Source organism: Musa acuminata, chromosome BXJ2-1 (assembly GCF_036884655.1).
Source record: "Musa acuminata AAA Group cultivar baxijiao chromosome BXJ2-1, Cavendish_Baxijiao_AAA, whole genome shotgun sequence".
Classification (NCBI taxonomy): domain Eukaryota; kingdom Viridiplantae; phylum Streptophyta; class Magnoliopsida; order Zingiberales; family Musaceae; genus Musa; species Musa acuminata.
In genome coordinates this window covers 24,954,094-24,980,698 of record NC_088338.1, presented here as the reverse complement: position 1 = coordinate 24,980,698, position 26,605 = coordinate 24,954,094, and the positions used below count along the sequence as shown (strand labels likewise).

General features: G+C 45.9%; 19 non-coding genes across 19 annotated transcripts; all 19 read right to left on the bottom strand.

The window, feature by feature from the left end:
- Positions 1–3,488: 3,488 nt before the first annotated feature.
- Positions 3,489–3,607, bottom strand: LOC135599889 (5S ribosomal RNA). Its single transcript, XR_010482229.1, has one exon. It is a non-coding gene; the product is annotated as a 5S ribosomal RNA (ribosomal RNA).
- Positions 3,608–3,957: 350 nt separating this feature from the next.
- LOC135600398 (5S ribosomal RNA) lies at positions 3,958–4,076 on the bottom strand. Its single transcript, XR_010482720.1, has one exon. It is a non-coding gene; the product is annotated as a 5S ribosomal RNA (ribosomal RNA).
- A 348-nt stretch (positions 4,077–4,424) lies between these two features.
- On the bottom strand, positions 4,425–4,543 carry LOC135599639 (5S ribosomal RNA). The gene has a single exon (XR_010481986.1). It is a non-coding gene; the product is annotated as a 5S ribosomal RNA (ribosomal RNA).
- A 348-nt stretch (positions 4,544–4,891) lies between these two features.
- LOC135599886 (5S ribosomal RNA) lies at positions 4,892–5,010 on the bottom strand. Its single transcript, XR_010482227.1, has one exon. It is a non-coding gene; the product is annotated as a 5S ribosomal RNA (ribosomal RNA).
- A 350-nt stretch (positions 5,011–5,360) lies between these two features.
- On the bottom strand, positions 5,361–5,479 carry LOC135599728 (5S ribosomal RNA). The gene has a single exon (XR_010482072.1). It is a non-coding gene; the product is annotated as a 5S ribosomal RNA (ribosomal RNA).
- Positions 5,480–5,828: 349 nt separating this feature from the next.
- On the bottom strand, positions 5,829–5,947 carry LOC135600397 (5S ribosomal RNA). The gene has a single exon (XR_010482719.1). It is a non-coding gene; the product is annotated as a 5S ribosomal RNA (ribosomal RNA).
- Positions 5,948–6,295: 348 nt separating this feature from the next.
- On the bottom strand, positions 6,296–6,414 carry LOC135600770 (5S ribosomal RNA). Its single transcript, XR_010483083.1, has one exon. It is a non-coding gene; the product is annotated as a 5S ribosomal RNA (ribosomal RNA).
- Positions 6,415–6,762: 348 nt separating this feature from the next.
- Positions 6,763–6,881, bottom strand: LOC135600412 (5S ribosomal RNA). The gene has a single exon (XR_010482734.1). It is a non-coding gene; the product is annotated as a 5S ribosomal RNA (ribosomal RNA).
- Positions 6,882–7,231: 350 nt separating this feature from the next.
- On the bottom strand, positions 7,232–7,350 carry LOC135599727 (5S ribosomal RNA). Its single transcript, XR_010482071.1, has one exon. It is a non-coding gene; the product is annotated as a 5S ribosomal RNA (ribosomal RNA).
- A 349-nt stretch (positions 7,351–7,699) lies between these two features.
- Positions 7,700–7,818, bottom strand: LOC135601191 (5S ribosomal RNA). Its single transcript, XR_010483492.1, has one exon. It is a non-coding gene; the product is annotated as a 5S ribosomal RNA (ribosomal RNA).
- Positions 7,819–8,166: 348 nt separating this feature from the next.
- Positions 8,167–8,285, bottom strand: LOC135600851 (5S ribosomal RNA). Its single transcript, XR_010483163.1, has one exon. It is a non-coding gene; the product is annotated as a 5S ribosomal RNA (ribosomal RNA).
- A 348-nt stretch (positions 8,286–8,633) lies between these two features.
- On the bottom strand, positions 8,634–8,752 carry LOC135599885 (5S ribosomal RNA). The gene has a single exon (XR_010482226.1). It is a non-coding gene; the product is annotated as a 5S ribosomal RNA (ribosomal RNA).
- A 350-nt stretch (positions 8,753–9,102) lies between these two features.
- LOC135599725 (5S ribosomal RNA) lies at positions 9,103–9,221 on the bottom strand. The gene has a single exon (XR_010482069.1). It is a non-coding gene; the product is annotated as a 5S ribosomal RNA (ribosomal RNA).
- Positions 9,222–9,570: 349 nt separating this feature from the next.
- LOC135599884 (5S ribosomal RNA) lies at positions 9,571–9,689 on the bottom strand. Its single transcript, XR_010482225.1, has one exon. It is a non-coding gene; the product is annotated as a 5S ribosomal RNA (ribosomal RNA).
- Positions 9,690–10,039: 350 nt separating this feature from the next.
- On the bottom strand, positions 10,040–10,158 carry LOC135599883 (5S ribosomal RNA). The gene has a single exon (XR_010482224.1). It is a non-coding gene; the product is annotated as a 5S ribosomal RNA (ribosomal RNA).
- A 14,873-nt stretch (positions 10,159–25,031) lies between these two features.
- Positions 25,032–25,150, bottom strand: LOC135599742 (5S ribosomal RNA). The gene has a single exon (XR_010482085.1). It is a non-coding gene; the product is annotated as a 5S ribosomal RNA (ribosomal RNA).
- Positions 25,151–25,500: 350 nt separating this feature from the next.
- On the bottom strand, positions 25,501–25,619 carry LOC135601231 (5S ribosomal RNA). The gene has a single exon (XR_010483531.1). It is a non-coding gene; the product is annotated as a 5S ribosomal RNA (ribosomal RNA).
- A 350-nt stretch (positions 25,620–25,969) lies between these two features.
- On the bottom strand, positions 25,970–26,088 carry LOC135601087 (5S ribosomal RNA). The gene has a single exon (XR_010483391.1). It is a non-coding gene; the product is annotated as a 5S ribosomal RNA (ribosomal RNA).
- A 350-nt stretch (positions 26,089–26,438) lies between these two features.
- On the bottom strand, positions 26,439–26,557 carry LOC135601277 (5S ribosomal RNA). The gene has a single exon (XR_010483575.1). It is a non-coding gene; the product is annotated as a 5S ribosomal RNA (ribosomal RNA).
- Positions 26,558–26,605: the final 48 nt, after the last annotated feature.

Genomic DNA, 26,605 nt, shown 5'->3' with positions numbered 1-26,605 from the left:
CACAAAACCGCGGATGTATCTATGGTGAAAATTGCAGCTATACATCTTGAAGGGGATGCTATTCAGTGGTTTGACTGGTTTGAACATACTTATGGAGTCTTTTCATGGCGACAATTCAAAGAAGAACTGCTGATTCGCTTCAGACCAACCGATTACGAGAATATTGACGAACAACTAGCAAAGATCCGACAAACCTCCACCATTCAGGAGTACCAAACCAGGTTTGAAAGGTTATCTAATCAAAATCATGATTGGTCTCAAAAACAGCTATTGAGGACCTTCATTGAGGGCTTGAAGCCGGAGATCCGAGGAGAAGTTAAAGCGCGACAACCGTACACGCTTATGGCAGCCATCTCTTTCGCACGACATCAAGAGGAGCAATTGAACCATGAAGCTCGGAGGACTAGGGTCACTCCTCAACCAGTAATATTGAAGCCCTCAGCCCCCCCTACTGTCGACCAAGTCCCTGCACCAAAGAGGTTAACAGGAGAAGAGCTTCGGGAGCGATATGCGAAGGGGTTATGTTGGCATTGTGACGAGCCGTGGAGCCGTGAGCATCGCTGTAGTAAAGGAGGACTTCTTATGATTGAACCGATAGAAGAAGAGGTCATTGAACATCCAAAAGAGAGCTTTGAACATGAAGAAGAAGATGCAGAAGAAGACCCAAAACCGACCGAAGTTACGGTACATACACTAGCTAGCTACTCAAACCCGCAAACGATGAAAATTGGAGGCCTTCTCAAACAACAACCAATCACTGTTCTCATCGACACGGGCAGTACTACTAACTTCCTAAATAGTAAGCTTGCTGTTCGGATATCATTACCTATCGAGAATCGCTGCAGGTTTGATGTTAAGGTCACCGACGGACGGATTTTGAATTGTGATCATAGGCGCTTGCAGGAGAAACTATTGCTGCAGGACCAAGAGATAATTGCATATTTCTTCCTTCTCCCTCTTAACAATCATGAGGCCATGCTCAGAATTAAATGGTTGACGACATTAGGTGATATTTCCTGGAATTTTATGAAACTAATTATGAAATTTTACAGTAAGGAGAAACAGGTGACATTGCACGGGAAACGTGGGGGCGACATAACAACGATTTGCACACAACAAATGGAGAATGTTTTGCATAAAGCATGCAGCGGCTTTTTGGTACAACTTGAGCAGCAAACTAAGGGAGAGCCAACAGAATTTGAAGATCCAAATCTACTTCCTTTGCTTGCTGAATTTTCAAATATATTTGACGAACCGCGCAACCTACCTCTTACCTGTTGGCATGATCATTGTATAATGATTCTTCCAGGCAAATCTTCAGCAAATGCTCAGCCATATCAGTATCCACATCTCCAGAAGGATGAAATAGAAAGGATTATAAAAGAGATGCTCAAAATAGGAGTTATTCGGCCAAGTTGCAACCTCTACTCTTCGCCGGTGCTACTTGTACGCAAGAAGGACGGAACAAGGCGAATATGTGTTGATTACCGAGCTCTCAATGGCATAATCATCAAGGACAAATACTTTATTCCAATAGTAGATGAATTGCTAGATGAAAGGGAGCACAAATCTTTACAAAGCTGGACCTTTGATCCGGGTATCATCAAATACGAGCATGCGAAGAAGACATACGGAAAACCACCTTTTGAACACACAACAACCACGAATTTTTGCTTTCTGCAACAAAAGGTGGAATATCTTGGGCATATCATATCAGAGGAAGGTGTGGCAGTGGACCCCTTCAAAATTGGAGCAATGCAAAAGTGGCCGACCTCGAGAAACATAAAATTGCTACATGGCTTTCTGGGTTTAACAGGCTACTATCGCAAGTTCGTGAAAAACTATGGAAAGATCAGTGCACCACTTACTTCCTTACTAGAAAAAGATGTCTTCCAATGGTTGGACAGAGCCTCCGCTGCCTTCGACAAACTTAAGGCAGCCATGACGACGATGCCGGTGCTAACACTACCAGATTTCAACCGACCCTTCATTATTGAGGCCGACACATCTGGAGTCAGAATTGGAGTCATTCTCATGCAAGATGGTCGACCACTCACATACACTAGCAAGGCATTATCTCCCTCCGATCAAAATATGTCAACATATGATAAGGAGATGCTCGCCATTGTGCGCGCAGCAACGAGGTGGAGATTGTACTTGATCAGGCGATACTTTCAAATCAAGACCGACCATAAAAGCCTAAAATATCTCTTGGAGCAGAAGATATCTTCCCCCGAGCAGCAAAAATGGGTAATAAAACTTCTTGGATTTGATTTTGAAATAACATACAAAAAGGGGAAAGAGAATGTTCTTGCAGATGCGCTTTCGCAGCTACCTGAGCAAGTTGAAGTTTCGACCGTTTCACTTCCGACCAGCGACTTCCTTGAGGATATTAAGATGGAATGGCAGGAAGATTCAGATACTAGTAAGATTATAAAAAAATTGGAGGAAGCACCAAGCCCCATGGCTCATTACAATTGGGACTCAAAAGAATTACACTATAAGGGTACTAAATTGAAAAGGAGTATGACATATCACCCACAAACCAACAGCCAACCGGAAGTTTTAAACAGGTGCTTGGAGACAACCCAAAGCCACCCACCAAATATGACTACCCAAAGAGAACTCCAGACCCAGCCAAGTGCCATTATTGATCGACGGATCGTGACTCGACGACGATGACCCACAAATGAAGTGCTAATATAGTGGGCGAACCTACCAAAAGAAGATGCCACTTGGGAGAACTATGACGACTTGAAGATCAAATTCCCAGAATTCATGAATCATCAGCCTCGAGGACAAGGCTGATTTGAAGAGGGCGGGTCTGTTAGGACTCTAGCTTGGAGCGTCCTAATTGAGAGGGACAATCATGTAAAAATGTTAGGACACTAGCTAGGAGAGTCCTAATTGAGAGGGACATTCTGTTAGGACTCTAGCTAGGAGAGTCCTAATTGTGAGGGGCATTCATGTAGGAGGTTTTTTCTTAGAGAAGAATTAGGAGTTGTAAGGGAATAGGAGTCTTGAGTAGGAGTCCTATTAGGAGTTGGTTAGAAGTAAGAGTCTTAAGTAGGAGTCCTATTAGGAGTTAGGGTTTAGAAGCCCTATAAATAGCCATGTATTCCTTCTCTTTTCTAAAGCAATAGATGAATCTTTTCTGCAGCCTTTGAGCAGCAACTTGGAGGGAGGAACCCCTATAGAGTTCCAAGGAGGTCGATCCCATAAAGAGATCAACCCCAAGTTTAGAATCTGCAAGGGTTCTAACACTCTCTCCGAGCCCTAGCCCGACGACTGCGTATCGGTCACGGCAAGCGTGTGCCGAAACCATCGGCACTTTCTAGAACGATCTCGGAATCGCTATTGCGACCCCAATCCGGAAAGCTCTCCGAGCCCCTCGATAATGACTGCGTAGCGGTCACAGCAAATTTCCAGCCCCAAAACAATCGTCTCGGAGCTCTACGGGAGATGTTTTGTATCCTAGGATGCAAAAAGGAGTGCAACACGAGGACTTCCCAGGGGGTCACCCATCCTAGTACTACTCTGGCCCAAGCACGCTTAACTTCGGTGTTTTGATGGGATCCGGTGATTTAGTGCTGGCATTATCGCACCCATTTCGCGAGCTTCGTCCCTCGCCTATGTGCACGTCGCGGTCGGCGCATCAACGTCCGGAGCCTCTTGCCCGTCACGAAACCGTCGTCGCTTTCTCGAACGTTCACGAAATCCCTATTGCAAGCTCTCTCCGAGCCCTAGCCTGACGATTGCGTATCGATCACGGCAAGCACGTGCCGAAACCATCGGCACTTTCTAGAACGATCTCGGAATCGCTATTGCGACCCCAATTCAGAAAGCTCTCACGGAGCCCCTCGATACTGACTGCGTAGCGGTCACAGCAAATTTCCAGCCCCAAAACAATCGTCTCGGAGCTCTACGAGAGATGTTTCGTATCCCGGGATGCAAAAAGGAGTGCAACACGAGGACTTCCCAGGGGGTCACCCATCCTAGTACTACTCTGGCCCAAGCACGCTTAACTTCGGTGTTTTTATGGGATCCGGTGATTTAGTGCTGGCATTATCGCACCCGTTTCACGTGCTTCGTCCCTCGCCTATGTGCACGTCGTGGTCGGCGTATCAACGTCCGGAGCCTCTTAGCCGTCACGAAACCGTTGGCGCTTTCTCGAACGTTCACGAAATCCCTATTGCAAGCTCTCTCCGAGCCCTAGCCCGACGACTGCGTATCGGTCACGGCAAGCGCGTGCCGAAACCATCGGCACTTTCTAGAACGATCTCGGAATCACTATTACGACCCCAATCCGGAAAGCTCTCCGAGCCCCTCGATACTGACTGCGTAGCGGTCACAGCAAATTTCCAGCCCCAAAACAATCGTCTCGGAGCTCTACGGGAGATGTTTCGTATCCCGGGATGCAAAAAGGAGTGCAACACGAGGACTTCCCAGGGGGTCACCCATCCTAGTACTACTCTGGCCCAAGCACGCTTAACTTCGGAGTTTTGAGGGGATCCGGTGTTTTAGTGCTGGCATTATCGCACCTGTTTCGCGTGCTTCGTCCCTCGCCTATGTGCACGTCGCGGTCGGCGTATCAATGTCCGGAGCCTCTTGCCCGTCACGAAACCGTCCGCGCTTTCTCGAACGTTCTCGAAATCCCTATTGCAAGCTCTCTCCGAGCCCTAGCCCGACGACTGCGTATCGGTCACGGCAAGCGCGTGCCGAAACCATCGGCACTTTCTAGAACGATCTCGGAATCGCTATTGCGACCCCAATCCGGAAAGCTCTCCGAGCCCCTCGATACTGACTGCGTAGCGGTCACAGCAAATTTCCAGCCCCAAAACAATCGTCTCGGAGCTCTACGGGAGATGTTTCGTATCCCGGGATGCAAAAAGGAGTGCAACACGAGGACTTCCCAGGGGGTCACCCATCCTAGTACTACTCTGGCCCAAGCACGCTTAACTTCGGTGTTTTGATGGGATCCGGTGATTTAGTGCTGGCATTATCGCACCCGTTTCGCGAGCTTCGTCCCTCGCCTATGTGCACGTCGCGGTCGGCGCATCAACGTCCGGAGCCTCTTGCCCACCACGAAACCGTCGTCGCTTTCTCGAACGTTCACGAAATCCCTATTGCAAGCTCTCTCCGAGCCCTAGCCCGACGATTGCGTATCGATCACAGCAAGCACATGCCGAAACCATCGGCACTTTCTAGAATGATCTCGGAATCGCTATTGCGACCCCAATCCGGAAAGCTCTCTCCGAGCCCCTCGATACTGACTACGTAGCGGTCACAGCAAATTTCCAGCCCCAAAACAATCGTCTCGGAGCTCTACGGGAGATGTTTCGTATCCCGGGATGCAAAAAGGAGTGCAACACGAGGACTTCCCAGGGGGTCACCCATCCTAGTACTACTCTAGCCCAAGCACGCTTAACTTCGGAGTTTTGATGGGATCCGGTGATTTAGTGCTGCCATTATCGCACCCGTTTCGCGTGCTTCGTCCCTCGCCTATGTGCACGTCGCGGTCGGCGTATCAATGTCCGGAGCCTCTTGCCCATCACGAAACCGTCGGCGCTTTCTCGAACGTTCTCGAAATCCCTATTGCAAGCTCTCTCCGAGCCCTAGCCCGACGAATGCGTATCGGTCACGGGCAAGCGCGTGCCGAAACCATCGGCACTTTCTAGAACGATCTCGGAATCGCTATTGTGACCCCAATCCGGAAAGCTCTCCGAGCCCCTCGATAATGACTGCGTAGTGGTCACAGCAAATTTCCAGCCCCAAAACAATCGTCTCGGAGCTCTACGGGAGATGTTTTGTATCCCAGGATGCAAAAAGGAGTGCAACACGAGGACTTCCCAGGGGGTCACCCATCCTAGTACTACTCTGGCCCAAGCACGCTTAACTTCGGTGTTTTTATGGGATCCGGTGATTTAGTGCTGGCATTATCGCACCCGTTTCACGTGCTTCGTCCCTCGCCTATGTGCACGTCGCGGTCGGCGTATCAACGTCCGGAGCCTCTTAGCCGTCACGAAACCGTTGGCGCTTTCTCGAACGTTCACGAAATCCCTATTGCAAGCTCTCTCCGAGCCCTAGCCCGACGACTGCGTATCGGTCACGGCAAGCGCGTGCCGAAACCATCGGCACTTTCTAGAACGATCTCGGAATCACTATTACGACCCCAATCCGGAAAGCTCTCCGAGCCCCTCGATACTGACTGCGTAGCGGTCACAGCAAATTTCCAGCCCCAAAACAATCGTCTCGGAGCTCTACGGGAGATGTTTCGTATCCCGGGATGCAAAAAGGAGTGCAACACGAGGACATCCCAGGGGGTCACCCATCCTAGTACTACTCTGGCCCAAGCACGCTTAACTTCGGAGTTTTGAGGGGATCCGGTGTTTTAGTGCTGGCATTATCGCACCTGTTTCGCGTGCTTCGTCCCTCGCCTATGTGCACGTCGCGGTCGGCGTATCAATGTCCGGAGCCTCTTGCCCGTCACGAAACCGTCCGAGCTTTCTCGAACGTTCTCGAAATCCCTATTGCAAGCTCTCTCCGAGCCCTAGCCCGACGACTGCGTATCGGTCACGGCAAGCGCGTGCCGAAACCATCGGCACTTTCTAGAACGATCTCGGAATCGCTATTGCGACCCCAATCCGGAAAGCTCTCCGAGCCCCTCGATACTGACTGCGTAGCGGTCACAGCAAATTTCCAGCCCCAAAACAATCGTCTCGGAGCTCTACGGGAGATGTTTCGTATCCCGGGATGCAAAAAGGAGTGCAACACGAGGACTTCCCAGGGGGTCACCCATCCTAGTACTACTCTGGCCCAAGCACGCTTAACTTCGGTGTTTTGATGGGATCCAGTGATTTAGTGCTGGCATTATCGCACCCGTTTCGCGAGCTTCGTCCCTCGCCTATGTGCACGTCGCGGTCGGCGCATCAACGTCCGGAGCCTCTTGCCCATCACGAAACCGTCGTCGCTTTCTCGAACGTTCACGAAATCCCTATTGCAAGCTCTCTCCGAGCCCTAGCCCGACGATTGCGTATCGATCACAGCAAGCACGTGCCGAAACCATCGGCACTTTCTAGAATGATCTCGGAATCGCTATTGCGACCCCAATCCGGAAAGCTCTCTCCGAGCCCCTCGATACTGACTACGTAGCGGTCACAGCAAATTTCCAGCCCCAAAACAATCGTCTCGGAGCTCTACGGGAGATGTTTCGTATCCCGGGATGCAAAAAGGAGTGCAACACGAGGACTTCCCAGGGGGTCACCCATCCTAGTACTACTCTAGCCCAAGCACGCTTAACTTCGGAGTTTTGATGGGATCCGGTGATTTAGTGCTGCCATTATCGCACCCGTTTCGCGTGCTTCGTCCCTCGCCTATGTGCACGTCGCGGTCGGCGTATCAATGTCCGGAGCCTCTTGCCCGTCACGAAACCGTCGGCGCTTTCTCGAACGTTCTCGAAATCCCTATTGCAAGCTCTCTCCGAGCCCTAGCCCGACGAATGCGTATCGGTCACGGGCAAGAGCGTGCCGAAACCATCGGCACTTTCTAGAACGATCTCGGAATCGCTATTGCGACCACAATCCGGAAAGCTCTCCGAGCCCCTCGATACTGACTGCGTAGCGGTCACAGCAAATTTCCAGCCCCAAAACAATCGTCTCGGAGCTCTACGGGAGATGTTTCGTATCCCAGGATGCAAAAAGGAGTGCAACACGATGACTTCCCAGGGGGTCACCCATCCTAGTACTACTCTGGCCCAAGCACGCTTAACTTCGGTGTTTTGATGGGATCCGGTGATTTAGTGCTGGCATTATCGCACCCGTTTCGCGAGCTTCGTCCCTCGCCTATGTGCACGTCGCGGTCGGCGTATCAACGTCCGGAGCCTCTTAGCCGTCACGAAACCGTCGGCGCTTTCTCGAACGTTCACGAAATCCCTATTGCAAGCTCTCTCCGAGCCCTAACCCGACGACTGCGTATCGGTCACGGCAAGCGCGTGCCGAAACCATCGGCACTTTCTAGAACGATCTCGGAATCGCTATTGCGACCCCAATCCGGAAAGCTCTCCGAGCCCCTCGATACTGACTGCGTAGCGGTCACAGCAAATTTCCAGCCCCAAAACAATCGTCTCGGAGCTCTACGGGAGATGTTTCGTATCCCGGGATGCAAAAAGGAGTGCAACACGAGGACTTCCCAGGGGGTCACCCATCCTAGTACTACTCTGGCCCAAGCACGCTTAACTTCGGAGTTTTGATGGGATCCGGTGTTTTAGTGCTGGCATTATCGCACCTGTTTCGCGTGCTTCGTCCCTCGCCTATGTGCATGTCGCGGTCGGCGTATCAATGTCCGGAGCCTCTTGCCCGTCACGAAACCGTCGGCGCTTTCTCGAACGTTCTCGAAATCCCTATTGCAAGCTCTCTCCGAGCCCTAGCCCGACGACTGCGTATCGGTCACGGCAAGCGCGTGCCGAAACCATCGGCACTTTCTAGAACAATCTCGGAATCGCTATTGCGACCCCAATCCGGAAAGCTCTCCGAGCCCCTCTTTACTGACTGCGTAGCGGTCACAGCAAATTTCCAGCCCCAAAACAATCGTCTCGGAGCTCTACGGGAGATGTTTCGTATCCCGGGATGCAAAAAGGAGTGCAACACGAGGACTTCCCAGGGGGTCACCCATCCTAGTACTACTCTGGCCCAAGCACGCTTAACTTCGGTGTTTTGATGGGATCCGGTGATTTAGTGCTGGCATTATCGCACCCGTTTCGCGAGCTTCGTCCCTCGCCTATGTGCACGTCGCGGTCGACGCATCAACGTCCGGAGCCTCTTGCCCGTCACGAAACCGTCGTCGCTTTCTCGAACGTTCACGAAATCCCTATTGCAAGCTCTCTCCGAGCCCTAGCCCGACGATTGCGTATCGATCACGGCAAGCACGTGCCGAAACCATCGGCACTTTCTAGAATGATCTCGGAATCGCTATTGCGACCCCAATCCGGAAAGCTCTCTCCGAGCCCCTCGATACTGACTACGTAGCGGTCACAGCAAATTTCCAGCCCCAAAACAATCGTCTCGGAGCTCTACGGGAGATGTTTCGTATCCCGGGATGCAAAAAGGAGTGCAACACGAGGACTTCCCAGGGGGTCACCCATCCTAGTACTACTCTAGCCCAAGCACGCTTAACTTCGGAGTTTTGATGGGATCCGGTGATTTAGTGCTGCCATTATCGCACCCGTTTCGCGTGCTTCGTCCCTCGCCTATGTGCACGTCGCGTTCGGCGTATCAATGTCCGGAGCCTCTTGCCCGTCACGAAACCGTCGGCGCTTTCTCGAACGTTCTCGAAATCCCTATTGCAAGCTCTCTCCGAGCCCTAGCCCGACGAATGCGTATCGGTCACGGGCAAGCGCGTGCCGAAACCATCGGCACTTTCTAGAACGATCTCGGAATCGCTATTGCGACCCCAATCCGGAAAGCTCTCCGAGCCCCTCGATACTGACTGCGTAGCGGTCACAGCAAATTTCCAGCCCCAAAACAATCGTCTCGGAGCTCTACGGGAGATGTTTCGTATCCCAGGATGCAAAAAGGAGTGCAACACGAGGACTTCCCAGGGGGTCACCCATCCTAGTACTACTCTGGCCCAAGCACGCTTAACTTCGGTGTTTTGATGGGATCCGGTGATTTAGTGCTGGCATTATCGCACCCGTTTCGCGAGCTTCGTCCCTCGCCTATGTGCACGTCGCGGTCGGCGCATCAACGTCCGGAGCCTCTTGCCCGTCACGAAACCGTCGTCGCTTTCTCGAACGTTCACGAAATCCCTATTGCAAGCTCTCTCCGAGCCCTAGCCCGACGATTGCGTATCGATCACGGCAAGCACGTGCCGAAACCATCGGCACTTTCTAGAACGATCTCAGAATCGCTATTGCGACCCCAATCCGGAAAGCTCTCTCGGAGCCCCTCGATACTGACTGCGTAGCGGTCACAGCAAATTTCCAGCCCCAAAACAATCGTCTTGGAGCTCTACGGGAGATGTTTCGTATCCCGGGATGCAAAAAGGAGTGCAACACGAGGACTTCCCAGGGGGTCACCCATCCTAGTACTACTCTGGCCCAAGCACGCTTAACTTCGGTGTTTTGATGGGATCCGGTGATTTAGTGCTGGCATTATCGCACCCGTTTCGCGTGCTTCGTCCCTCGCCTATGTGCACGTCGCGGTCGGCGTATCAACGTCCGGAGCCTCTTGCCCGTCACGAAACCGTCGGCGCTTTCTCGAACGTTCACGAAATCCCTATTGCAAGCTCTCTCCGAGCCCTAGCCCGACGACTGCGTATTGGTCACGGCAAGCGCGTGCCGAAACCATCGGCACTTTCTAGAACGATCTCGAAATCGCTATTGCGACCCCAATCCGGAAAGCTCTCTCCGAGCCCCTCGATACTGACTGCGTAGCGGTCACAGTAAATTTCCAGCCCCAAAACAATCGTCTCGGAGCTCTACGGGAGATGTTTCGTATCCCTGGATGCAAAAAGGAGTGTAACACGAGGACTTCCCAGGGGGTCACCCATCATAGTGTTGAATCTCATATTTTGATGATGAAACTACTTAATATATGTTTATGATTTAATATGCGTTTTGAGTGACGCAGGATGCTTTGATCAGGATGAGACAATTAAAGCAGGAACATCATGTTGTGCCGGAGGAACATGTCAGAAGATTGGACGTCGGGCCGGTGGATCGGTCGACATATCGACAGAAGGCTTCGGGTCGTGGACTCGGGCATCGGGCCAAGAAGAGCGGGTATTGTGCCAAAGATATCAGAGTTGCGGAGCCAACAGGCCGATTGGACAATAGGCTGCAGGAAAGGACGATGCGCCGAAGAATCGGACGAAGCGTCGAGGGACCAATGACATGCCGGACAACTTGGTTAATTGCTTAGGATTAATTGTCTCGATCGAAGTTTTTGTTTTAAGTGTGCAGGATTAACTACGATGAAAGTTAGACAAGCAGCAGGAGTTGCGCCGGAGTCAAGTTCATGATCATAGTGGGAGTTCGAGAGTTCGACGGAAGTTCGGACGGTCGTCGGAGGTTCTGCGAGAACAGATCCGAGAAGTCCAGAAGCTTGCCAAGCGAAGCTCGTCGGAACTTGCCAAGTGGATCGTCGCAAAGTCCAGGAGTTTGCCGGAAGTCCGCAGGAGCATCACCGAGGGTTCATCAGATGATCGACGGAAGTTCGCCGGAAACTCGCCGGAAGAAGCGATTGACGCACCGAAGCAAAGCTGCAGAAATTGTCTTAGATCTAATCGTAGTTAGCACGTTGATTAAGTTGGAAAATGGGAGGTGATCCCATTAACTTAATCTTGGGCCAATTGGGCCCGAATTCGGACTGGTTTGGGCCAAGTTTGGAGCCCAACCAGTGATCTGGAATAGTGCCAGGAGGTGCAACCGCCTAGGCCAGGAGGTGGCACCGCCTGGGCTAAGCCTCCCAGCGAGACTAGGCGGTGCAACCTCTCCAGCCGGGAGGTGGCACCGCCTGAGCTCAGTCTTCGAGCAAGACTGGGCGGTGCAACCTCCCTGACAGAGAGGTGGCACCGCCTGAGCTCAGTCTTCGAGCAAGACTGGGCGGTGCAACCTCCCTGGCAGAGAGGTGGCACCGCCTGAGCTCGGTCTTCGAGCTCTGCCAGGCGGTGCAACCTCTCCAGTCAGGAGGTGCAACCGCCTGATCCCGGAATTCCGGGATTTGATCGTTTTGAGCTCCAAATTTGAATTGGGTTGGGGCCTATAAATACCCCACCCATTCAGCACTGAGATAGCAAGAACTCAAGCCGAAATCTTGATCTTTTCAGTGGTTCTTAGAGCTCAAAACTGCTAGTTTTCCTCCTCCTTCTGTTCTTCAAGTTTGAGTTGTAAAGAGAGGAGAGAATTCATTTGTAAGGGTTGTCTCCTGAGCCCGTCAAAAGGAGTGAATCTGTAAGAGGGTAGTTGGCCTTCGCCTATTGAAGGAAGGCTCCTAGTTGACGTCGGTGACCTCGCCGGTGGAGGAAGCCAAAAGTGGAGTAGGTCAAGACTGACCGAACCACTCTAAATCTCTGGTTTGCGTTTATTTTGAGCACTTTATCATTACTGCAAACCTCCTACATAGCTACTGCTCTCTGCGCTTTTACGAACGAGTTCTGTGCAGTTTACGTTCACATCTTAATTCCATTTACAAACTGCAAACTGCTCTCTGCGCTTTTACGAACGAATTCTGTGCAGTTTACGTTTACGTCTTAATTCCATCAACAAACTACAAACTATCTCTCTGCGCTTTTACGAATGAGTTCTGTGCAGTTTACGTTTACGTCTTGATTTCACTTACAACTGCAAACTATCTTCTGCGCCTTTTTTACGGACAAGGTTCTGTGCAGTTTACGTTCACGTCTTGATTTCATTTACAACTGCAAACTGTCTTCTGCGCTTTTACGAACAAGGTTCTGTGCAGTTTACGTTTACGTCTTGATTTCATTTAGAACTGCAAACTGTCATCTGCGTTTAGACGCAAACTGCGTTTAGACGCAAACTGCGTTTAGACGTAAATTGCTCTTAGATGCAAACTGCGTTTAGACGCAAACTGCGTTTAGACGTAAGCTGCGTTTAGACGTAAACTGCGCTTAGACGCAAACTGTGTTTAGACGCAAACTGCGCTTAGACGCAAACTGCATTTAGACGTAAATCTGCGTTTAGATGTAAATCTGCGTTTAGACGTAAATCTGCATTTTAGACGTAAAACTACGTTTAGACGTAAACTACGTTTAAACGTAAAATTGCGTTTTGACGTAAACTGAGTTTAGACGTAAATCTGCGTTTAGACGTAAATCTGCGTTTAGACGTAAATCTGCGTTTAGACGTAAAACTGCGTTTAGACGTAAACTGCATTTAAACGTAAATTGTGTTTAGACGTAAACTACATTTAGACGTAAACTGCACTTAGTCATAAGTTATCTTTGAGTCGGCTTTTGCTTCAAAACTGATTTTTATCGAACGAACGCAGCTTTTGTTTTTAATCGCTAAAAGATATCCGCTGCACTAATTCACCCCCCCCTCTTAGTGCTCTCGATCCTAACAATTGGTATCAGAGCGGGGTATTTCTCATTTCGGATTTACACCCGAGAGAAATGGCTCTTCAAGAGGGCTTTTCGGTCTTTCGTCCACCGTTCTTTAACGGATTGGACTACTCTTATTGGAAAACTCTAATGAGAGTTTTCTTGATTTCTCTAAATCTGGATTTATGGAATATCATTGAAAACGGTTTTCAACTTCCCTCTAAACCGATGAACGAAAGGTCGGATTTAGAGAAGAAGTATTTTTCTTTAAACGCAAAGGCTATGAATGCCTTATTTTGCGCTTTGGACAAAAATGAGTTCAATCGGGTTTCTTTGTGCGGAACGGCTTTCGATATTTGGCGTGCTCTAGAAATCACGCACGAGGGAACTAGTAGAGTCAAAGACTCGAAAGTTAATATTTTATTGCATGATTTCGAGCTTTTTCATATGAAACCAAGCGAAACCGTTGTTGACATGTACACCCGTTTTACGGATGTCGTCAATGGTTTAAAATCACTTGGAAAAAGCTTTTCGGATTTTGAACTCGTTAACAAAGTTTTGCGCTCACTTTCTAAAACTTGGGATTCAAAAGTAACTGCTATTCAAGAATCGAAAAACTTGAACCAATTTCCACTTGATGAACTAATTGGTTCATTGATCACATATGAAATGACGTGCAATGCACGTGAAGAACTTGAGAACCACCTTCCAAAGAACAGGAAGGATTTGGGACATAGAACATTTGAAGACCACTCGCGCATAAGCTCAAGTGATGGTGAACTTAAACTACAAATGAAACAAAAATTAAAAAGTAAAAAGAACAGAACTACTTGCTTTGAACGCAAGAAGAAGAACAAAAACTGGGATGAATCGAGCTCCTCCGAAGACGAGGAGAAAATCAACAAAGGCGAGGTGGCAAACTACGCCTCTACGCCTTTCGACGCTAAGGTAATCAAAATGCCTTTAATTTACTTCAAAATTACATGATGTTCTTCATGATGCATTTTTCCTTTTCTTTAAATTTTCTTGAAAATTATATTTTTAATAATTTAATAATGTAAATGCAAAAATATGAAATGATATGGTTGCTATTACTGATAATGATATGGTTGCTATTACTGATAATGATATGGTTGCTATTACTGATGTTGATATGGTTGCTATCACTGATGCTATGATTAGGCCGTACTTGCATCACCAAGAAATATATGATTGCTATCATTGCTATATGCCCTGTATCAAGATATCAAACAAAAATTTGCATCATACGAGCTGATATCTTACCATGTGATGCAATGCTACACTTGCTAAAATATTCGAAATGTGTACATCATGCCCTGTATCAAGATATCAAACAAAATCTTGTTTCACAGTTTTACGCATTGATATCTTACCATATGATGAAATGCTACAATTGATGAACACTTGAAATGTAATCCTCTATCTTATTGATTTTTCAATAAATCTATGCTTGTCATACATGAATTTATTGAATGTAATTTTGAGGATGATTTCAGATTTGACAAATGCTTGATTCGTATTTATGACATAAGATACACTTTAAATATGAATCATGCATCGATCATGTTAAATGCTTCAATCATTTTCTATCTCTAGAGTTCTCGATTTTGATGAAATACAAGTGATAAATTCATTTATGATATCTTGTAAATCACTTGAATTATGAATGAGTTTTTTTTTTTATGCGTTAAAAGAATCACTTAAAAAGAAAATGCTTTTCCCATCTTATCGAGATTAATGATTTCATGATATTGTGTGAATCTCGAAATTGATTTTGATGAAATAGTAATAACGTTATTCATGTTATGAATCTCAAAAATGATAATATGCTTCATGTGATAATATGAATACACGAAACACTTATGATATGATTTTTATACAATTCCGTGTATTCATAAAATATTTATCTCCTCATCCAATAACTTTTCTTGATATTCCTTATGAGATGAAATGAAATAATGCATGAAATACAAATGAGGAGTTATTGATCATGCATGGTAGGATATAATTTGACAAAATTGATACCATCATGATATGAAACATTTATGATTTGCAATTATGCATGCAATACTTGTGCTTTCTAATTATGATGTGATGTATTGCATATGATGTAAATCATGATGAGTGCTAAGTTACACATTTTGAGAAGAAATTGCTATATTGAAACATTAATGTAATTATGAATGATGATATGATATTATGCATGTAATACTTCAACTTATGATAATGCAATGATAAAATATTCATGATGAAAAATTATCTTGACATTCATAACTTGATTATTCATCCTTTGTCATGATTTTGAAATCGTTGTAAAAGGAAAAAGAACTACAAAACTGTATTCTTCCTTTCTTTTTGACAATGACAAAGGGGGAGATAGCTATCTTGCACAAGTCAAGAAGATGCAAAAACTTGATTGCTAACTTGCTTATTTCAAGAAGCAAAAATTGTCTTCTTTAAAATCACTATCTTGAATATCTCAAGGAGCAAGACTTGCAACCTGCACATTACAATAGGAAGCAATAATCATGAGCCTACACAAGAAAGTTATCTTGCATTTGCTTTTGAAGTTTTTGCTAACTTGTATATCGTAAAAAAAATTGCTAGCTTGTAGTCTAAAGAGAAGCGAAAAGTTGCTATCTCAAAAGAAGCAAATGTGCTATCTTGCCTATCTCAAGAGGCAAAAATGCTAACTTGCACATCTAGCAAAACTTGACAAACTTGCATATCTCAAGAAGCAAGAGTTGCTTTCTTGAACATCTCTAAATTGCTAGCTTGCATGTTCTAAAAGTGCTATCTTGTATACTGTAGAACTTGTATATCTGAAACTTGATAGCCTGAATATTCTAAGCATGATGTAACATTTGCTAAATTTTTTGACTTCAAAACTGCATGATGATAAAACTTGATAATATGTTTTCATGCAATAAGTTAAACCAATATCACAAACACTTGATTGTGATACTTCTCCTTTTTGTTGATGACAAAGGGGGAGAAGTATGTTGATGAAAGTATGTTGATGACATGACATGACATGTGATGCATAAGTTTATGCATAAGATCATGATAACGTGTTGCAAGTATTCATGATGAATATTGCAATGACTTGAATTCAGTTTGAATTCAAGGTTCTATCAATATGGCATATTGATAGGGGGAGTTTGTTTAAACTCCGGGAGTTAAGGTTAACTCCGTCATCAAGTAGTTGTCATAATCAAAAAGGGGGAGATTGTTGAATCTCATATTTTGATGATGAAACTACTTAATATATGTTTATGATTTAATATGCGTTTTGAGTGACGCAGGATGCTTTGATTAGGATGAGACAATTAAAGCAGGAACATCATGTTGTGTCGGAGGAACATGTCAGAAGATTGGACGTCGGGCCGGTGGATCGGTCGACGTATCGACAGAAGGCTTCGGGTCGTGGACTCGGGCATCGGGCCAAGAAGAGCGGGTATTGTGCCAAGGATATCGGAGTTGCGGAGCCAACAGGCCGATTGGGCAATAGGTTGCAGGAAAGGACGATGCGCCGAAGAATCGGACGAAGCGTCGAGGGACCAATGACATGCCGGACAACTTGGTTAATTGCTTAGGATTAATTGTCTCGATCGAAGTTTTTGTTTTAAGTGTGCAGGATTAACTACGATGAAAGTTAGACAAGCAGCAGGAGTTGCGCCGGAGTCAAGTTCATGATCATAGTGGGAGTTCGAGAGTTCGACGGAAGTTCGGACGGTCGTCGGAGGTTCTGCGAGAACAGATCCGAGAAGTCCAGAAGCTTGCCAAGCGAAGCTCGTCGGAACTTGCCAAGTGGATCGTCGCAAAGTCCAGGAGTTTGCCGGAAGTCCGCAGGAGCATCACCGAGGGTTCATCAGATGATCGACGGAAGTTCGCCGGAAACTCGCCGGAAGAAGCGATTGACGCACCGAAGCAAAGCTGCAGAAATTGTCTTAGATCTAATCGTAGTTAGCACGTTGATTAAGTTGGAAAATGGGAGGTGATCCCATTAACTTAATCTTGGGCCAATTGGTCCCGAATTCGAACTGGTTTCGGCCAAGTTTGGAGCCCAACCAGTGATCTGGAATAGTGCCAGGAGGTGCAACCGCCTAGGCCAGGAGGTGGCACCGCCTGGGCTAAGCCTCCCAGCGAGACTGGGCGGTGCAACCTCTCCAACCGGGAGGTGGCACCGCCTGAGCTCAGTCTTCGAGCAAGACTGGGCGGTGCAACCTCCCTGACAGAGAGGTGGCACCGCCTGAGCTCAGTCTTCGAGCAAGACTGGGCGGTGCAACCTCCCTGGCAGAGAGGTGGCACCGCCTGAGCTCGATCTTCGAGCTCTGCCAGGCGGTGCAACCTCTCCAGTCAGGAGGTGCAACCGCCTGATCCCGGAATTCCGGGATTTGATCGTTTTGAGCTCCAAATTTGAATTGGATTGGGGCCTATAAATACCCCACCCATTCAGCACTGAGACAGCAAGAACTCAAGCCGAAATCTTGATCTTTTCAGTGGTTCTTAGAGCTCAAAACTGCTAGTTTTCCTCCTCCTTCTGTTCTTCAAGTTTGAGTTGTAAAGAGAGGAGAGAATTCATTTGTAAGGGTTGTCTCCTGAGCCCGTCAAAAGGAGTGAATCTGTAAGAGGGTAGTTGGCCTTCGCCTATTGAAGGAAGGCTCCTAGTTGACGTCGGTGACCTCGCCGGTGGAGGAAGCCAAAAGTGGAGTAGGTCAAGACTGACCGAACCACTCTAAATCTCTGGTTTGCGTTTATTTTGAGCACTTTATCATTACTGCAAACCTCCTACATAGCTACTGCTCTCTGCGCTTTTACGAACGAGTTCTGTGCAGTTTACGTTCACATCTTAATTCCATTTACAAACTGCAAACTGCTCTCTGCGCTTTTACGAACGAATTCTGTGCAGTTTACGTTTACGTCTTGATTCCATCTACAAACTGCAAACTATCTCTCTGCGCTTTTACGAATGAGTTCTGTGCAGTTTACGTTTACGTCTTGATTTCACTTACAACTGCAAACTATCTTCTGCGCCTTTTTTACGGACAAGGTTCTGTGCAGTTTACGTTCACGTCTTGATTTCATTTACAACTGCAAACTGTCTTCTGCGCTTTTACGAACAAGGTTCTGTGCAGTTTACGTTTACGTCTTGATTTCATTTAGAACTGCAAACTGTCATCTGCGTTTAGACGCAAATTACGTTTAGACGTAAACTGCGTTTAGACGCAAACTGCATTTAGACGTAAACTGCTCTTAGACGCAAACTGCGTTTAGACGCAAACTGCGTTTAGACGTAAGCTGCGTTTAGATGTAAACTGCGCTTAGACGCAAACTGTGTTTAGACGCAAACTGCGCTTAGACGCAAACTGCGTTTAGAAGTAAATCTGCGTTTAGATGTAAATCTGCGTTTAGACGTAAATCTGCATTTTAGACGTAAAACTACGTTTAGACGTAAACTACGTTTAAACGTAAAATTGCGTTTTAGACGTAAACTGAGTTTAGACGTAAATCTGCGTTTAGACGTAAATCTGCGTTTAGACGTAAATCTGCGTTTAGACGTAAAACTGCGTTTAGACGTAAACTGCATTTAAACGTAAATTGTGTTTAGACGTAAACTACATTTAGACGTAAACTGCACTTAGTCATAAGTTATCTTTGAGTCGGCTTTTGCTTCAAAACTGATTTTTATCGAACGAACGCAGCTTTTGTTTTTAATCGCTAAAAGATATCTGCTGCACTAATTCACCCCCCCCTCTTAGTGCTCTCGATCCTAACAATTGGTATCAGAGCGGGGTATTTCTCATTTCGGATTTACACCAGAGAGAAATGGCTCTTCAAGAGGGCTTTTCGGTCTTTCGTCCACCGTTCTTTAACGGATTGGACTACTCTTATTGGAAAACTCGAATGAGAGTTTTCTTGATTTCTCTAAATCTGGATTTATGGAATATCGTTGAAAACGGTTTTCAACTTCCCTCTAAACCGATGAACGAAAGGTCGGATTTAGAGAAGAAGTATTTTTCTTTAAACGCAAAGGCTATGAATGCCTTATTTTGCGCTTTGGACAAAAATGAGTTCAATCGGGTTTCTTTGTGCGAAACGGCTTTCGATATTTGGCGTGCTCTAGAAATCACGCACGAGGGAACTAGTAGAGTCAAAGACTCGAAAGTTAATATTTTATTGCATGATTTCGAGCTTTTTCATATGAAACCAAGCGAAACCGTTGTTGACATGTATACCCGTTTTACGGATGTCGTCAATGGTTTAAAATCACTTGGAAAAAGCTTTTCGGATTTTGAACTCGTTAACAAAGTTTTGCGCTCACTTTCTAAAACTTGGGATTCAAAAGTAACTGCTATTCAAGAATCGAAAAACTTGAACCAATTTCCACTTGATGAACTAATTGGTTCATTGATCACATATGAAATGACGTGCAATGCACGTGAAGAACTTGAGAACCACCTTCCAAAGAACAGGAAGGATTTGGGACATAGAACATTTGAAGACCACTCGAGCATAAGCTCAAGTGATGGTGAACTTAAACTACAAATGAAACAAAAATTAAAAAGTAAAAAGAACGGAACTACTTGCTTTGAACGCAAGAAGAAGAACAAAAACTGGGATGAATCGAGCTCCTCCGAAGACGAGGAGAAAATCAACAAAGGCGAGGTGGCAAACTACGCCTCTACGCCTTTCGACGCTAAGGTAATCAAAATGCCTTTAATTTACTTCAAAATTACATGATGTTCTTCATGATGCATTTTTCCTTTTCTTTAAATTTTCTTGAAAATTATATTTTTAATAATTTAATAATGTAAATGCAAAAATATGAAATGATATGGTTGCTATTACTGATAATGATATGGTTGCTATTACTGATAATGATATGGTTGCTATTACTGATGTTGATATGGTTGCTATCACTGATGCTATGATTAGGCCGTACTTGCATCACCAAGAAATATATGATTGCTATCATTGCTATATGCCCTGTATCAAGATATCAAACAAAAATTTGCATCATACGAGCTGATATCTTACCATGTGATGCAATGCTACACTTGCTAAAATATTCGAAATGTGTACATCATGCCCTGTATCAAGATATCAAACAAAATCTTGTTTCACAGTTTTACGCATTGATATCTTACCATATGATGAAATGCTACAATTGATGAACACTTGAAATGTAATCCTCTATCTTATTGATTTTTCAATAAATCTATGCTTGTCATACATGAATTTATTGAATGTAATTTTGAGGATGATTTCAGATTTGACAAATGCTTGATTCGTATTTATGACATAAGATACACTTTAAATATGAATCATGCATCAATCATGTTAAATGCTTCAATCATTTTCTATCTCTAGAGTTCTCGATTTTGATGAAATACAAGTGATAAATTCATTTATGATATCTTGTAAATCACTTGAATTATGAATGAGTTTTTTTTTTTATGCGTTAAAAGAATCACTTAAAAAGAAAATGCTTTTCCCATCTTATCGAGATTAATGATTTCATGATATTGTGTGAATCTCGAAATTGATTTTGATGAAATAGTAATAACGTTATTCATGTTATGAATCTCAAAAATGATAATATGCTTCATGTGATAATATGAATACACGAAACACTTATGATATGATTTTTATACAATTCCGTGTATTCATAAAATATTTATCTCCTCATCCAATAACTTTTCTTGATATTCCTTATGAGATGAAATGAAATAATGCATGAAATACAAATGAGGAGTTATTGATCATGCATGGTAGGATATAATTTGACAAAATTGATACCATCATGATATGAAACATTTATGATTTGCAATTATGCATGCAATACTTGTGCTTTCTAATTATGATGTGATGTATTGCATATGATGTAAATCATGATGAGTGCTAAGTTACACATTTTGAGAAGAAATTACTATATTGAAACATTAATGTAATTATGAATGATGATATGATATTATGCATGTAATACTTCAACTTATGATAATGCAATGATAAAATATTCATGATGAAAAATTATCTTGACATTCATAACTTGATTATTCATCCTTTGTCATGATTTTGAAATCGTTGTAAAAGGAAAAAGAACTACAAAACTGTATTCTTCCTTTCTTTTTGACAATGACAAAGGGGGAGATAGCTATCTTGCACAAGTCAAGAAGATGCAAAAACTTGATTGCTAACTTGCTTATTTCAAGAAGCAAAAATTGTCTTCTTTAAAATCACTATCTTGAATATCTCAAGGAGCAAGACTTGCAACCTGCACATTACAATAGGAAGCAATAATCATGAGCCTACACAAGAAAGTTATCTTGCATTTGCTTTCGAAGTTTTTGCTAACTTGTATATCGTAAAAAAAATTGCTAGCTTGTAGTCTAAAGAGAAGCGAAAAGTTGCTATCTCAAAAGAAGCAAATGTGCTATCTTGCCTATCTCAAGAGGCAAAAATGCTAACTTGCACATCTAGCAAAACTTGACAAACTTGCATATCTCAAGAAGCAAGAGTTGCTTTCTTGAACATCTCTAAATTGCTAGCTTGCATGTTCTAAAAGTGCTATCTTGTATACTGTAGAACTTGCATATCTGAAACTTGATAGCCCGAATATTCTAAGCATGATGTAACATTTGCTAAATTTTTTGACTTCAAAACTGCATGATGATAAAACTTGATAATATGTTTTCATGCAATAAGTTAAACCAATATCACAAACACTTGATTGTGATACTTCTCCTTTTTGTTGATGACAAAGGGGGAGAAGTATGTTGATGAAAGTATGTTGATGACATGACATGACATGTGATGCATAAGTTTATGCATAAGATCATGATAACGTGTTGCAAGTATTCATGATGAATATTGCAATGACTTGAATTCAGTTTGAATTCAAGGTTCTATCAATATGGCATATTGATAGGGGGAGTTTGTTTAAACTCCGGGAGTTAAGGTTAACTCCGTCATCAAGTAGTTGTCATAATCAAAAAGGGGGAGATTGTTGAATCTCATATTTTAATGATGAAACTACTTAATATATGTTTATGATTTAATATGCGTTTTGAGTGACGCAGGATGCTTTGATTAGGATGAGACAATTAAAGCAGGAACATCATGTTGTGTCGGAGGAACATGTCAGAAGATTGGACGTCGGGCCGGTGGATCGGTCGACGTATCGACAGAAGGCTTCGGGTCGTGGACTCGGGCATCGGGCCAAGAAGAGCGGGTATTGTGCCAAGGATATCGGAGTTGCGGAGCCAACAGGCCGATTGGGCAATAGGCTGCAGGAAAGGACGATGCGCCGAAGAATCGGACGAAGCGTCGAGGGACCAATGACATGCCGGACAACTTGGTTAATTGCTTAGGATTAATTGTCTCGATCGAAGTTTTTGTTTTAAGTGTGCAGGATTAACTACGATGAAAGTTAGACAAGCAGCAGGAGTTGCGCCGGAGTCAAGTTCATGATCATAGTGGGAGTTCGAGAGTTCGACGGAAGTTCGGACGGTCGTCGGAGGTTCTGCGAGAACAGATCCGAGAAGTCCAGAAGCTTGCCAAGCGAAGCTCGTCGGAACTTGCCAAGTGGATCGTCGCAAAGTCCAGGAGTTTGCCGGAAGTCCGCAGGAGCATCACCGAGGGTTCATCAGATGATCGACGGAAGTTCGCCGGAAACTCGCCGGAAGAAGCGATTGACGCACCGAAGCAAAGCTACAGAAATTGTCTTAGATCTAATCGTAGTTAGCACGTTGATTAAGTTGGAAAATGGGAGTTGATCCCATTAACTTAATCTTGGGCCAATTGGTCCCGAATTCGGACTGGTTTGGGCCAAGTTTGGAGCCCAACCAGTGATCTGGAATAGTGCCAGGAGGTGCAACCGCCTAGGCCAGGAGGTGGCACCGCCTGGGCTAAGCCTCCCAGCGAGACTGGGCGGTGCAACCTCTCCAACCGGGAGGTGGCACCGCCTGAGCTCAGTCTTCGAGCAAGACTGGGCGGTGCAACCTCCCTGACAGAGAGGTGGCACCGCCTGAGCTCAGTCTTCGAGCAAGACTGGGCGGTGCAACCTCCCTGGCAGAGAGGTGGCACCGCCTGAGCTCGATCTTCGAGCTCTGCCAGGCGGTGCAACCTCTCCAGTCAGGAGGTGCAACCGCCTGATCCCGGAATTCCGGGATTTGATCGTTTTGAGCTCCAAATTTGAATTGGGTTGGGGCCTATAAATACCCCACCCATTCAGCACTGAGACAGCAAGAACTCAAGCCGAAATCTTGATCTTTTCAGTGGTTCTTAGAGCTCAAAACTGCTAGTTTTCCTCCTCCTTCTGTTCTTCAAGTTTGAGTTGTAAAGAGAGGAGAGAATTCATTTGTAAGGGTTGTCTCCTGAGCCCGTCAAAAGGAGTGAATCTGTAAGAGGGTAGTTGGCCTTCGCCTATTGAAGGAAGGCTCCTAGTTGACGTCGGTGACCTCGCCGGTGGAGGAAGCCAAAAGTGGAGTAGGTCAAGACTGACCGAATCACTCTAAATCTCTGGTTTGCGTTTATTTTGAGCACTTTATCATTACTGCAAACCTCCTACATAGCTACTGCTCTCTGCGCTTTTACGAACGAGTTCTGTGCAGTTTACGTTCACATCTTAATTCCATTTACAAACTGCAAACTGCTCTCTGCGCTATTACGAACGAATTCTGTGCAGTTTACGTTTACGTCTTGATTCCATCTACAAACTGCAAACTATCTCTCTGCGCTTTTACGAATGAGTTCTGTGCAGTTTACGTTTACGTCTTGATTTCACTTACAACTGCAAACTATCTTCTGCGCCTTTTTTACGGACAAGGATCTGTGCAGTTTACGTTCACGTCTTGATTTCATTTACAACTGCAAACTGTCTTCTGCGCTTTTACGAACAAGGTTCTGTGCAGTTTACGTTTACGTCTTGATTTCATTTAGAACTGCAAACTGTCATCTGCGTTTAGACGCAAATTGCGTTTAGACGCAAACTGCATTTAGACGCAAACTGCGTTTAGACGTAAACTGCGCTTAGACGCAAACTGCGTTTAGACGTAAGCTGCGTTTAGACATAAACTGCGCTTAGACGCAAACTATGTTTAGACGCAAACTGCGCTTAGACGCAAACTGCGTTTAGACGTAAATCTGCGTTTAGACGTAAATCTACGTTTAGACGTAAATCTGCGTTTTAAACGTAAAACTGCGTTTAGACGTAAACTACGTTTAAACGTAAAATTGCGTTTTAGACGTAAACTGAGTTTGGACGTAAATCTGCGTTTAGACGTAAATCTGCGTTTAGACGTAAATCTGCGTTTAGACGCAAACTGCATTTAAACGTAAATTGTGTTTAGACGTAAACTACATTTAGACGTAAACTGCACTTAGTCATAAGTTATCTTTGAGTCGGCTTTTGCTTCAAAACTGATTTTTATCGAACGAACGCAGCTTTTGTTTTTAATCGCTAAAAGATATCCGCTGCACTAATTCACCCCCTCTTAGTGCTCTCGATCCTAACACATAGTACTACTCTGGCCCAAGCACGCTTAACTTCGGTGTTTTGATGGGATCCGGTGATTTAGTGCTGGCATTATCGCACCCGTTTCGCGAGCTTCGTCCCTCGCCTATGTGCACGTCGCGGTCGGCGCATCAACGTCCGGAGCCTCTTGCCCGTCATGAAACCGTCGTCGCTATCTTGAACGTTCACGAAATCCCTATTGCAAGCTCTCTCCGAGCCCTAGCCCGACGACTGCGTATCGGTCACAGCAAGCGCGTGCCGAAACCATCGGCACTTTCTAGAACGATCTCGGAATCGCTATTGCGACCCCAATCTGGAAAGCTCTCTCCGAGCCCCTCGATACTGACTGCGTAGCGGTCACAGCACATTTCCAGCCCCAAAACAATCGTCTCGGAGCTCTACGGGAGATGTTTCGAATCCCGGGATGCAAAAAGGAGTGCAACACGAGGACTTCCCAAGGGGTCACCCATCCTAGTACTACTTTGGCCCAAGCACGCTTAACTTCGGAGTTTTGATGGGATCCGGTGATTTAGTGCTGGCATTATCGCACCCGTTTCGCGAGCTTCGTCCCTCGCCTATGTGCACGTCGCGGTCAGCGCATCAACGTCCGGAGCCTCTTGCCCGTCGCGAAACCGTCGTCGCTTTCTCGAACGTTCACGAAATCCCTATTGCAAGCTCTCTCCAAGCCCTAGCCCGACGACTGCGTATCGTTCACGGCAAGCGCGTGCCGAAACCATCGGCACTTTCTAAAACGATATCGGAATCGCTATTGCGACCCCAATCCGGAAAGCTCTCTCCGAGCCCCTCGATACTGACTGCATAGCGGTCACAGCAAATTTCCAGCCCCAAAACAATCGTCTCGGAGCTCTACGGGAGATGTTTAGTATCCCGGGATGCAAAAAGGAGTGCAACACGAGGACTTCCCAGGGGGTCACCCATCCTAGTACTACTCTGGCCCAAGCACGCTTAACTTCGGAGTTTTGATGGGATCCGGTGATTAAGTGCTGGCATTATCGCACCCGTTTCGCGTGCTTCGTCCCTCGCCTATGTGCACGTCGCGGTCGGCGCATCAACGTCCGGAGCCTCTTGCCCGTCACGAAACCGTCGTCGCTTTCTCGAACGTTCACGAAATCCCTATTGCAAGCTCTCTCCGAGCCCTAGCCCGACGACTGCGTATCGGTCATGTCAAGCGCGTGCCGAAACCATCGGCACTTTCTAGAACGATCTCGGAATCGCTATTGCGACCCCAATCCGGAAAGCTCTCTCAGAGCCCCTCGATACTGACTGCGTAGCGGTCACAGCAAATTTCCAGCACCAAAACAATCGTCTCGGAGCTCTACGGGAGATGTTTCGTATCCCGGGATGCAAAAAGGTGTGCAACACGAGGACTTCCCAGGGGGTCACCCATCGTAGTACTGCTCTGGCCCAAGCACGCTTAACTTCGGTGTTTTGATGGGATCCGGTGATTTAGTGCTGGCATTATCGCACCCGTTTCGCGAGCTTCGTCCCTCGCCTATGTGCACGTCGCGGTCGGCGCATCAACGTCCGGAGCCTCTTGCCCGTCACGAAACCGTCGTCGCTTTCTCGAACGTTCACGAAATCCCTATTGCAAGCTCTCTCCGAGCCCTAGCCCGACGACTGCGTATCGTTCACGGCAAGCGCGTGCCGAAACCATCGGCACTTTCTAAAACGATCTCGGAATCACTATTGCGACCCCAATCCAGAAAGCTCTCTCCGAGCCCCTCGATAATGACTGCATAGCGGTCACAGCAAATTTCCAGCCCCAAAACAATCGTCTCGGAGCTATACGGGAGATGTTTCGTATCCCGGGATGCAAAACGGAGTGCAACACGAGGACTTCCCAGGGGGTCACCCATCGTAGTACTACTCTGGCCCAAGCACGCTTAACTTCGGAGTTTTGATGGGATCCGGTGATTTAGTGCTGGCATTATCGCACCCGTTTCGCGTGCTTCGTCCCTCGCCTATGTGCACGTCGCGGTCGGCGCA